A 13,769-nucleotide genomic window follows, 5' to 3' on the forward strand; every position below is an offset into this window, starting at 1 on the left:
AGAATGGTTATATAATATCCATTCATGGATAGTTAGCTCTTAATTATCCATTTTGTGGCATTAAAAAAAACCCCTTAGGTTAAGTTCCCCTGCTTGCTACACGTGCCCACAGCACCATCTCCATTTCAGACTCAGCTACTCTATTCTCAGAATGCAGGAGGATGCAAATTCATTACCAGATTAGCCCAGTCCACTGTGCAAACGCGCGTTTTAATATTGTTCATAAATTTAGGATTATCTGAGCTACCACTCTCCTCTCTCAAGATACTAATGAAACGTCCATTGGAAGCCTATTAAGTTGTTTCTTTGCTTTGTCTTTTCAAGGATAAATCATCCCATTCTACCTCCCATCTGTACCAAGAGCAAATAAGAACCACTCCACCTGCACTGCACTCCTAATGCACAGATTATAAGGTGCGGTGAAGACTGCCTAAGAAATTGATCCTGCAGAAGTAGAAGACAAATGAATTTTAGAACTGCTGCCTAGCGTCCTTAGAGATACACGACGCTTTCGTGGAGCAAGGTTCCACTGCTATCTGAGAGTAAGTGCGGTACACTTGGACAGCCTTTCGAGAGTTAAATCGGTTAACATTGATGTAACGAGGTGGAGTAATACAGGGAGCAAGCTCTGAAATGGAGGTAAAGGGAGAAAGAGAGGGATTCTCTGGGGCAGGAGAGAGCGTGAGGAATGAATGACAGCCAGTGTGAGGTTCCCCCGTAGTACAGGGCACTGAAGAACTCAGACACGGATGTCTGATATTGAATTCCACCGTAGCTGAGCTGTGCGAAGTCTGCACCCACCTGGGCACTCGCACTGTCAGGGGCTGTACTCAGCAACCTGATGTCTGTGGTGCTTTGGGAGTGATGAGGAGGGGGCGTGGCCACACTAGACACTGAGCAGGTTAGAAAGAACACTGTAGCCACAGAAGGACCTGGCCGTTGGGGAGGCAACTCTCAGTGTCCACCATAGAGGGAGGCTGTCTTTCCTTCCTTCCATAACCCTTTTCTGAGCACTGAGCATGGGGCTGGAATGGTGCTGAGTATTTAGGATAAATACTACACAGGCCCACCCCTGCTGAAACTCAAAGCCTAGAGGAGGGGTGAGACATTAATAGCACAAAGGAGTGGAGGGAAGATGCCAGAAGAGGTGGTGCTCAAGTCACATTTCTGTTAATAGTGTTTTGTCTACAGATAATAGAAAAAACAGGCAACCAGATGCAGGGCCATAATTTGCCATGCCAACCCTTGGTTTAAACAAATAGGATATACAGAGTCTGTCCATAAAGTATCCAGCCATGTGCAATGAAGAATAGAGACATTTATTGAAGAAGGTACAAGATACAAGAAACATTGTACATAGAACAATGACACTTCAGTCCCCTTCAAAGTAGGCACCTTGGGACCTCACACAATTCTCTCCCAGTTGTCATCAGCTGCCCCGTCATATTTTCCTGGATCTCATCGACGGTCTGAAATCTTTTCCCTTTCAAGGAGATTTTAGTTTGGGGAATAGTCAGAAGTCATAGGGTGCCACATCTGGGCTGTAGGGGGCTCAGTCACCTGGGACATTCAATGTTTCACCAAAAATCTCTGCATAAGATGTGATGCATGAGTGAGAGCACTGTTGTGATGAAGCTGCCAATCACCAGTTGCCCATAGCTGTGGACTTCTGAACCACTCCAATAGTTTCCACAGAGGAATGTCATAGTTTAATGCAAAATTTGATGCAGATTCACTGCTCTACTCGCTCAGTCATTTTGAATGCAACAACCACACAGTACACATGCTCACTCAACAGGTGTCTACCACCCCTACTGACTACTACAGTGAAGTCATCACTGTTCACACATGTGCATTCCAGTCCACTCTCCTTGGCTGCCAGGTTACATTGATATTATGCAAACTGTTCTCATTATATGAAAAATGGCTAGACTTTTTCTGGACAGACCTTGTGTGTGTGCATAAAATACATATATAATTATATAAAATTATATCAAACATTTATTATTTATATAAAAATTATAAATGCATTATTTCTATAATAAAATTATATAAAACATATAATTACATATAATGATTTTATTATATATAACTATATCATAACAATACACAATCAATGCATTATATAAATATATAATATAATTAATATTATAGTGTACAATATTACATTATATAATACTTACATATTAATAACATATATATAACAAATATATTATAAGTATATACATATAAAATATATAATGTTTATAATATATTACAGAATTGTTATATTGTCTAACACAGGGGTTGGCCAAGGTAGGTTTATAGTTGTAATACAAATAAATATAATACGTAATAAATAATGATACAAGAACAAACTCTGTTTTGCGTACTCACAACTATAAACTTGTTTGTACCCACCCATGTATACTATTAATAATATAATATATTATATATAAATATATACACAGACTCCTATTTCTTACTATGCATATTAAGAGACTCGGAGGTGCATGATTATCAGGTCCAGCCCAGAAGCTACTGGTTGCCATTAGGACCCTGGTCTTCCTGTCTGTCTGTCCTGCCTTCCATCACTGTGCTCCCCTCACACCCAGGCAATTTGAACAGCTTCAGCCCAGGGTCCATCCCTGTTCAAGACAGGAAGGAGCTCACCTCTTGTGCTTGTCCCTTTTATCACTAAGCAAAAAATTTTCCCAAAGATACGAGAATTCGAAGGGAGAATAAAAAAGCAATTCTAGAGGTAAACACTAGTTGAGAAAGACTCTCTGAGTTTGATAGGCTAACAGATACTCTCAACACTGAGAAGCAAATGGGAAAAAAACAAAGAGCACACTATCCATGAACTGTGGGACAGATACAAAAGATGTAACATGCGTGTGATAGAAATACCAGATGGAAAAGAGAGGAAGGATAAGAAGCAAGATTTGAAATGATAATTACTGAGAATTTCCCCCCAAATTAATGTCAGACACCAAACCACAGACCCGGGATGCTCACGGAACACCAAGAAAGATCTCTGGAAAAATAAACATCCTATACCTAGGCATGTCATATTCCAACGCCATAAAATTAAAGATAGAAAATCTTCAAAGTAACCAGAGGATTACACTTTAACCTTATAATACTTTACCTATAGAAAGGTGAAGATAAGAATTACATCCTACTGTTCTGAAGCCATGCCAACGAGGGAGCTGAGTGAACTGTTTGGACTTGAGGAGAAAATTCCACCAACCCAGAATTCTGTACCCTGTAAAACTATCTTTCAAAAGTGAGGGAGAAATAAAGACTTTCTCCAATAAACAGAAATTGAGAGTGTTTGTTACAAGTAGACCTGCCTTGCAAGAGATGTGAAAAGGTTTTTGGACGGAAGGAAAATGGCATAGGTCAGAAACTCGCATCTTCAAAAACAAAGGAAGAGCATCAGGGAATAAGTAACTGAAGGTAAAATAAAACTTTTAGTTTTCTTCTTTTTAAGTGCTCTAACAGAAAACAGTACTCTCCAGACCCATCCACCTAGTCAGAAATGGCAGTATTTCATCTTTTCTTAGGTCTGGGTACTATCTTGAGAGTATCATGCTAAGTGAAGTTAAGTCAGAAAGAAAAGGGCAGGAACCATATGATTTCACTCCTATGAAGGATATAAAACAAAATGCAACAAATGAACAAACAAAACTCATGGACTCAGCTTGCCAGTTACCAGAGGGGAAAGGAGTTGAAGTGGGTTGAAGAGGGTAGAGGGGGTCAGAGAGATGGTGATGGAAGGAGACTAGACTGGGTGGTGAGTGCCCAGCGCAATATACAGATGACGTATTGTAGACCTGTACACTTGAAACTTATATAATGTTATTAACCACTGTCATCCCAATGCATTTAATTGTTTAAAAAGAACAGAGTGCACTACATATTTCAAAATCATTCCTTTCCCCTCCTTTTGCAGGAAGAATGAAATCATTTTTCTCTGATATCTACAATGGGGATCTGTTTGACTTTTGGGAGGTAGAACCCACAACAGTCTGGAGGTCTCCCTATGCCTATGTCCCCTGGCATTTTCGACTCTTGGAGCTGTCCAGAGTTGTGAGCATCCAGCAATTCATCAACTACAGCTCAGGTTTTCTGATCCCAACGCTGGTTCCCAGTGAGGCTTCTGCTCCACTGAGTTGGGACGCCCTGTACTTGCGCACCCGACTCTCCAAACTTAGGGGAAGTTGCTTCCCTCCTTCTCTTACAGATCCAAGAAGAGTTGTTGACTTTCCAGCCTGCTCAGCTTTTTATCTGTTGTCAGAATGCAGTGGTGACTTCCAAGCCCCTTACACACAGGACCAATAGCCGCAAGTGCCAGACACAAGTTTTCACACAGAAGACACGCCTGCGCACACAGCTCTGGGGCTGCATTCCCAGAGCTGTCTCTGTCCAACTGAGAAAGCCCCAGGAGAGGACTCAGAATGTCCTGGGTGAGTCATATGCTTGATGGGGCTGTGTGGGAACCGGCTATACTTTCTGCTCACTTTCCTGGTGAAACAAAAATCCCTCTAAAAAATAAAGTTTAACCCTGGCTGGTGTAGCTCAGTGGATTGAGCGGGGACTGTGAACCAAATAGCCGCTGGTTCAATTACCATCAGGGCACATGCCTGGGTTGCAGGCCAGGTTCCCATGGAGGGCACATGAGAGGCAACCACACACTGAAATTTCTCTCCCTCTCTTTCTCCTTCCCTTCCTCTTTCTCTAAAAATAAATAAATAAATAAAATCTTAAAGAAAATCTTAAAATCTTAATGAAGTTTATCAATGTTTTTTTAAAAAAGGATAAGGTAGGTCATATCCACAACATATGATTGAATGAGGGGGGGTCAGGTTCAGAACAGTAGGTATAGAATGACCTTTTTATATGTGTAAAAATGTGTAAAAGGTCATGACTGGTTAAAATTGATTCTGTCCAAGGAGCAGAATTCAATGGTAGAAGACATGGAAGTTGTTGGATGGTGGACTTCCATTTTCCAGTTTAAATGTCCCCTCATTAATTGAACTTATTTTTTTTAGAGCATGTGTTACTTTTACAATTAAATTTTTCATTTTAAGACAATCAAAAGGCAGGAAACCAAATTGATAAATAAGCGCTTTCCATGCAAGCCTCCATTGTTCCCTTCTCTTGTCAAGAGGAAATAATGTCTTGCCGGTTATGCAAGGGAAGCCCCACCATCTACGCCAAGCCACCGAGAATCCCTTCCTGCCCTCTCCAGCTATCTCCAGATCCCGTCTTCTCCTCCCCCCAGCCCACCCTCCCAGCTGAGTAAAAGCCTCAGTGGGCTTCTAAAACCCTGCTTTTCACGTCACCTGCTTTTCAGCACCCTCCGCCCTCCATTCTGCCACCACCACCCTCACCCCACCCCACCCCTCTGTACAAATGGTTACATTTTATGCAAAGAATGTATTCCTGGGGACCTCACATAACTCAAAACTTGCATAATTCAAGCCTGCTTTCCCCAGAGGATCAGATATAATGTGTGTGCGGGAGGAGCAATGCCATCTCAGAGGGCATAAATCTGCAAATGTAGTGTATGTTTGCTTTAAGACTGCCTTTCATTTTCCCTGTGTTTTCTCTAATAGTTTGAAGTGCTCTCTCGCAAATTAATAGAGAGCATCCTGGTGGTCGTTTGACCTTCTCGATCGAGATCTAGCCTGTCTAAGTTTCTGTTGCGAAGTCCCTGACTTTCCCGAGTGTTTTAGCACTCCGCCACTTAACGAACACTGGGGTGACCTTGTGATGGGGTCATAGATAGGATATGGGAAGATTTTCGATCAGATCGGCAGCAAACGTTAAAATAACAGAGGAGAAGACACTGGGTCTCACACAGATGTTCCCATGCAGATAAACTGAGGTTCAGCAGGCACTTACAGAGGGTGGCAGCAGGGCCGGGGTGGGGGGGTGGCCCTGTGGCTGAAGAGCAAACACGCATTCCCCACCATTCAGCCCATCAGCTCTGATAGTATATGATTCTTGAGGAAGGTTCATTTTAATTGGTGGAGGAAAGGGATTTAAACTAAGTTTGAATATAAAGTGAGACTGGCTGTGTTTTAAAAAGCACTAGTTTGATTTTATGTAACTTCAATAAAGTGTACCGTCTACAGAGAAATGCCTTCTTTCTTTCTTTCTGTTTGTTTATATTTTTATTTTAATTACATGTGTTGGGATAGCATTGGTTCATAACATTATGTAAGTATCAGGTGTATATCACTGTGTGCTAACCCCCAAGTCTAGTCCCCTCCGTCCCCATGTATTTGATCCCCAGCCACAACTGACCTTCGTTTTCACCCATGTTAGAACATTTTTATTAGTTTTAAATATCAATTTAGAAATGAAGATAATGCAAATAAGCAAAGATAAAATTTGAATCACCCATAATATTAGCACACAGAGAAAATTATAATGTTTTGACGGGCTTCCTTGCAGTCTTATGCTAATTGGAGTATGTATGTGTATTTGTGGGTGTAAAATTGTTAACTGAAAAAGGATGACTCAGTAATATTGTTCTGCAGCATACTTCTTTGCCTTAAAATACCATTAGCCATTCCCCATCATTGTGTTAAGAACTTGATTGGCTTCCACAATATAACTGTTCCATAACGTATTGAAATGCTTTTGAAAATTTGTAGACTGTTTACAAATTTGAGCTACCGTGAACAATGCTGAAATGAATATTCTTGTTGCTAAATCTTTGCAATCTCCATGACTATGTCTTTAAAATAAAGTCCTCTAAGTAGAATCCCTGGGCCAAAGGAAATGAAAAACGTCAAGGCTGCAAGTGCACATTGCCAGATTGCCCCAGGAAGCTGGAAACAGCTTGCACTCCCCTCCGCAATACCTGGCCCTCGGCGCACACTCACGTGACACGAGCCTTTCAATTCCTCCGTCTTCCGAATTCAGACTGTGACATAAGAAAGCCCCCCAAAGACACCCATATTAATTTGTTCCATTTTAAAAGTACAAATGATTGGCATAGCATGCTCGGGAGCCCTCAGTAGACTCTGCTCAGCGGTCTTTCTCATGCTGTAAGCTCTGCGAGCACACGTAGTGTGTGTGTGTGTGTGTAAATCACTCTTGGTACAGGGCCACATGGAGACAGGCTCGTCGATGTCAAAAAGCATTTATTAAGTGGGCTGATAAATGTATTTTACTTCCAGGCCTGATGTAAGTTATTTGTCTTTCCTTGGTCTCCTGTTGATGGCTTATTCATGATAATGAATGGCATGGTTGAGTATGTGTGTGTGTGTTGTTTGGTCTTGATTGTTTAATTTTTCATCGATAGATATATGCTTCTGGCCTCTTGATGGGTACATTTATAAAATATTTAAAATCAATGAATGAATCTGTGATACCTTGGGGACTGGATATATCAGGTCTTATGGGGTCTGAGTCTACTCTGGTGAAATGTAAAAAATGGCACTCAATTATTCCTCCTATCACCCAGTACTAAGTGACAATGGCAAGGTCACTGGCAAACACAAACACAACGGAGCCCAAGTTCATGTACAAACCTGTTTCTGCGTCTTCTGTTTAAGGTGGCTAGCATTTTGTAATGAAATCTTGCTGAAAGTTCTTTCCCCTTCAGGCATAAAACTCGTGTATATTTTGCTCTGTAACCTCCAGACAAGAAAAAAGAATTAGTAAGACAATAGTAGTTCTGTCCTTCCGCCTCTCCCTTCTGGGGTATCTGGCATTTTTTTTAAGAGACGGTCAATCCATTAAGGGATACAGACAGATCCATCTGTTCATCTAAGTCAACCATATAGAAAATAGTCAGTTAACAAACAGCTCATACCAAGAGTCTAGGAAAAGGCATGTGACAAAGTTCACAACACTTACTATAAAATCACATTAGCAAGTATGGACACATCTCCCTTTGGACGCCCCCAGATCCTTCCTTCAAGTACCGGAGGAAATAACCTAGAAATGCCATTCTCTACATTGGGGCTATTTTTTCAAGGTGTTAGCTGCTGCTAAGAAGTCCATTATTGCTTTCTCCTGAGGGGGTCGGGATGAGGCTGGAAAACTTCCTTGCTATGAGAGGGTATGAAAGAGAAAAAATTAAATCTTTAACCCTTTTTTTCTCAGGCTCATTCAACTAGAAGTCAGGACTTAGAAAGTATTACCCCTTCTCACTCCTCACTCACACCTGGATTAATGGAAATCTTCCTATCAATTGCTGCTTCTAGCTAGTTTGCCTTTTGAGTTGTTATAAATATGTCTTTTCTTTCCTGAGAATTTCTGCAGGTCAAGCCTGGTAGCTATAAAGGGTGGGAGAGAACAAGAAGTTTGATCTCTGCACAGTGATGGTAATAATATGACTGGGGCTTTACCATAAAAATCCCAACATGACCATGGCATTGGCCATGGCCCTGTCTGCATCTAAACATGTCAGCATACCCATATGGGATCTGAATGCCCACAGGTCCAACCCTCCGCGTGTGCTGAATTCCTAAACCAACCATCAAGAGAATGAAGATTATGATAAATAAGCCGTTAAAAGAAAAGTCCTTTGTCATCTGTGCGCTACAAGTATTGAAGTCCTCCAGATCTGCTCCTGTGGGGGCACCACCTCTCTGGCCCAGCTCTGGCAGAATTAACCATGGCCATCCTTTCCCCAGGTTAAACTCTTGTCTCAAGAGTGTTTGGATGGAACAGACCTAGTGAGGCCTCTTCTTCCAGCCTCCAACAACCCTCAAGCCTCTTTTCCAGTCTCATCCTTCGGAACCATCTCAGCCACCCCTGGCCTCTCAGACCAGCCAACTCTGTTATTTTGAACTTAACTCTTTATTGCCAAGCAACCATGAGCTCCCAAATTCATCAGAATTATTCCTCTGATTTGGAGGCCACCGTCAACTGCCCGGCCACCCTGCACCTGCGGGCCTCCTACACTGACCTCTCTCTGAGCTTCTGTTCCCACCATGATGGTGTGGATTTGCACAGTATGCCCTACCTCTTCTGCAGGTTGGTGGAGGAGAAGTGCAAGGGGCCCAGCATCTCCTGATGCTGCAAAACCAGCGCGGGAGCTGAGTTCTCTTCCACAATGTCCAGAAGCCTTCCCACAATCAGTGGGGTCAAACTCAGGACATCATGGAAGACACTTTGGCCTTGGAGAAGAACCTGATCCAGGCCCTTTTGGGTCTGCAGGCCCTGAGTTCTGCCCACAGGGACCCTCAGCTCTGTGACTTCCTGGAGAACCACTTCCTGGGTAAGGAGGTCAGACTCATCAAGCAGATGGGAAACCAGCTGACCCACCTCTACAGGCTGGCGACCCCAGGCTGGGCGGGGCAAGTATCTCTTTGAAAGACCCACCCTTGTGCGTGGCTAGGAGCCTTTGGAGCCCAGAGGTTTTGGGGGGCCTGTCTCCATCCCCCTGTGTCTGGCTTCTGCCTGAGCCTCTTTCTGCAACCACTAGGCAGACTCCTGGAGCCTTCTCCCATGCTTTGGACCAAATGGAAACAATAAGGCTTTTTGCAAAACAAACAAACAAAACCTTATGACCATCTTAGATGAAGTGTATCGGTTTTCTCTCTTTAACCATTTTTTATTTTGTCTTTTTTTCTGGAGGTATTGAGCATCTTTAGACCTTGTTCTCTTTACTTATAGATCAAATGTTTGATTTTGAAAACACCTGCCCCAGGTTCTAGGACTTGAAAAAGTGTCGACAGAAAATGATGGTGTTTGTAGTTGAGGTGGCAGGAGAGGCAAATACAGCTGCTATTCAATGTCAGCAAACGCCACCCTGACCAGCGCGATATAGGCTTACAGTCCCAGATGAACCTGCCTCCCTGGAAACAAAACCATGTTGTACAATTCATTGCCTATAAACGACCCTCTGTCGTAGAAGACTTTCATTCTGCTCTTCTTTTCCCTCAGAAATAAGACTCACCAGATCCAGGTATTTTGATGAAGATGCCATTGTCCGACACAGACAGAAATGCGCATCACACTTAGGCCACAACCGACAGCCGGAGACAAATGCTAAGTGCCAGCAATCATGAGCCATGGACTCACCTTTTGCATTGTTGAACTAACTCAGCTTCTGGACGTGTTCTGCCCAAGACGGAGCCATCTTTTGTTAAATGCATCACCACCAGAGTGCTTTGTTCTGATAATGTATTACTCTAACACATCTGTTGCTTTAATGATATATTAATGTACTACATTCCGAGAGCAAGGACAACCGATGATCTATTCTAGGAAGAAGAGTGCCATTCATAAAATGAAAGTTTCAAGAAAAGGTTCATTAGAATTACAGGAATATAGTCAACAAATGGGATTCTGGAAACCGTACTCTTGGTCTGCTTTCTGCAGTTGGATAAATACCTCCCTAGCTCCCCAGGCTCTCCCCACCACCCCTCTTTCAGGACCAAATTCCATAAAACATCGGTTGCTACATATTTTATAAACTCTTTTTATGTACTAACAATGTCTCCCATGAACCTTGGATCACTGCAGACTCATTGTATCCAGTTACATTGTTTTTACTAGGAAGTCCTCCTTATTTACCCCTAACCATAGGAAACCAAGTAACATTGACCTCTGGACAGTCAGAACGGTGTCTCATCTCTCATTACAATAATCTGAACTCCAGTCATTGTTCAACATTAATTATTGCCAAGGCTATTGCGTTTTCTTGCTACTTGACAGTTGATCTTCATCCTATCATTAACCTCAGGTCAATTTAATCCCAACCTCCGTTCTCAGCACTGTATGAACAATTTATTTTTGTTTTTTTCAACCACACAAAGGCAATGTCAGACTGCTCCACATTGTTTTATGCTTTACAACGATTAAACATTTTTAATGACATTCAGGCATCAATGTTTGGGAAGCACCGGCAGTCAATGAGAGCTCTGGGAAGGAGAAGTCGTGGCAGTTTGCTTTTCAGTAAGAGAATTATATAAGGAAGGATTCAGAGAGAGGATAAGTTCAGGACCGAAAATATAATTTATTTTAGGATTATTCTCTTTCCATAAGCCAAGAAGATTTATAGTCAGCATCTACTATATAAAATTATCCACCAAGTTACAGAATACTATTCTTTTAGTGTTCTTAAAGCCATGAGCAGAGATGATAATGAAATTTGGATAACCTTGTCTGTCTACAAGATTTCTTTTTTTTTTTCTCTTGGAGTTGAGAAGTATGAACATATAGCAGAAGGGAAGCTGGAATTCCTGCCGAGAAATTTATTTGCTGTTCCCTATTCTTCTTGACCTCACACTTATATTGAACTGCCAGAAATAACAGTTTGACACAGCAAGGGCCATTGAAACAATAGTATTTAATGCATTTAACTGACGGGTAAGTGAGCATTGCAAATACAATTAGAGCTGATAGCAAGTTAAAGAAATGCTTCACAGAACTTTGTTGCAGTTTCTTCTGCTAAGTAAAATATAAAACTAAAACAATTTGCTAAAAATATAAAACTCAGGGAACTAGTAATTAAACATTTTCCAAAAATTAACTGCTTTCACTTACAAAGAAAATGTGTTTTTATATCCACATATAAAATAATATATAAAAAATGGTTAGTCAAATAAATAAACTGAACACAAATTTAAAAACCCTCTTCACCTGTATACATTAATATGCCCTCATTTGCATTTTAATTGTTTGTGTAGCTTATGAAGCAGTTAACATAGAAATCCAATGTTCTCTGTTACAACTTTGCCTGGTGACAGTGATGACATCGTAGATGTTTAGCAACTGTCCCGGCTGCACACTGGCATTTCCTTTGCCTCCTGCTGTGGGCACCACAAAGAAGAAACTGAAACACCTTGCCTTTGACAGGAAGAGTGAAGACATTTACCTTCCCCCAAACTACTTACTTTAGCGAGACTGAAAAAGAAGGCATTCTGAAAATGAGATTCCAGTTCGTTTGCATGTAACTTTTAATGCAGACTGTAGGGTTGAGGCTACTTTGCATGTGCCTCTTGCATTAGTCGTAGAGATCTCTCATTCCCCTGACCTTGAACAAAAGGGGACTCATTTCAAAGCTGCCTCCGTGCCTCAGAGCGATTGATTCCCAGGAAGAGCTCTGTTGTCACCCTCTACACCTTCGGGTATCATAAGGCTCAAGGAAAGCCAGCTGCTCTTGTTCTGAATGTGTGTCCGAGGGCCAACAGTTTTCTCACTTCCGGGAAGGAATGCGGTCCAGGGACAGGGCAAAAGTTCCCTTTGTTGTTGAACTTGGGGACTGACAACAAAAACAGGTGGGTAATAGGAAGTCTCCCTGCCATCCTGGCAGGCTGACATTCTGCATTGCAACCCAGTAGCCAGATCTGTCTGTAGTTCGATGTGAGCTCATGGACAAAAGGACACAAGGCCAAGGCTTCCCGGAACCCTATAGAGCCTGGCGTGGGGAGATAAGCCGACAATTACCCCTTAGCCTTGGGAGAAAAGAACTGCACGCTGAGGCCTAGGACGAACTGGAGATCAAAAGTGCCGTTTCGTCACTTTATCATTCATTAGTAGAAAAATTCAAATTTCAGCAGGAAATCCTGGAAAAGGAGTTAGAATTACAATAGAAACACTGAGTGTACATTGAGCTACAAGAACCCACCTCTCTGATGATTTTTGGCAGGAACGTACTTAGAAACCAGTAGAGACCAAAAATCACGGCCTTCTTTTTTTGACTCCTCCTCACAAATTCCTCTCAACACCCCAAACTCAACCTAACTTGCTCTGGGGTGACGTGCAGGTATGGGAATCTTGATGAGAAAAGAAGGGCTTGTGTGAGATCTGGCGCAGCGCTGAGTGAAAGATGCTTTCGCTTAGATCATGCAAACCTGCCAAAAACAGCTGGCGCTTCTCAGAACAGATGTTCCTCGAGATTTAGTTGGAATCTCAGAAACCTAATAAAACCTCTGAGTTCAGTGCATACTGAATTTTCAAGTTATTTCAAGTAATTTCACAGTCAAATGCCAAGTTCTTCTCCTCAGTGATGAACTTGCACACTGCACTAAAAGCATCTAAATGCAACAGGTCGAGTAAAATGCTACTGTCATGCATAGGTACATGTCTGCACGCACTCAAAGGGCAGGGATTTCGATGCAGCTTTGTCGAAAAGGACAAATTAGAGTTTTTGTCCTGCCCCACTCCTCCCCAGCCGCAGGTGAAGGTGGCAGTCTCCCTGAGCGTGTCTACAGCGCAAGCGCAGACTCGGGGCCTTCACCGTGCCTCACGGCCGCCTTGGGAGCAAGCGTCCTGACGCAAACCACACCTGGATGTGTGCGACAGAAAGGTGTGTTGACAAGTTCTCTCCCGTTTCAAGGACCCCCTTTGGGCAATTCTGTAAAATGACGCCCAGAATCTTGTCATAAGACCTCCCACCAACAGACTAGTGGCTGCCAAAGGTCGGGGGTAGGAGACGGGAGAAATGGGTGAATGTGGTCAAAAGGCACAAACATCAAACATCCAGTTATACGATAAATAAGTCATAGGGATGTAATGGACGGCATGGTGACTGTGGTGAATTGTAACGTATTGTGGATTTGAAAGTTGCTAGAGAAGTAGATCTTAAAAGTTATGACCACAAGAAAGAAATTTGTATCTATGTGAGGCAATGGGTACTGACTAGAATTATTTGCGGTGATCACTTTGCAATATATACATACATCAAATTGCCATGTTGTACACATAGAACTAATACAATGTTATATGTTAATTATATCTCAGTAAAACTGGGAAAGGGAAAAAATCTGCCATGCAAAAGCCCCGGAAGGGCCAACATATAACCTCACTCC

The 13,769-nt window shown here is 42.2% G+C and overlaps 1 pseudogene; it reads left to right on the top strand.

Annotated features, from left to right (window-relative positions):
- Positions 1 to 8,824: 8,824 nt before the first annotated feature.
- Positions 8,825 to 9,415, top strand: LOC118995326 (ferritin light chain-like; annotated as a pseudogene).
- Positions 9,416 to 13,769: the final 4,354 nt, after the last annotated feature.

Source organism: Sturnira hondurensis, unplaced genomic scaffold, assembly GCF_014824575.4.
Source record: "Sturnira hondurensis isolate 20B ecotype Veracruz unplaced genomic scaffold, ASM1482457v3 Scaffold0010128, whole genome shotgun sequence".
Classification (NCBI taxonomy): Eukaryota; Metazoa; Chordata; class Mammalia; order Chiroptera; family Phyllostomidae; genus Sturnira; species Sturnira hondurensis.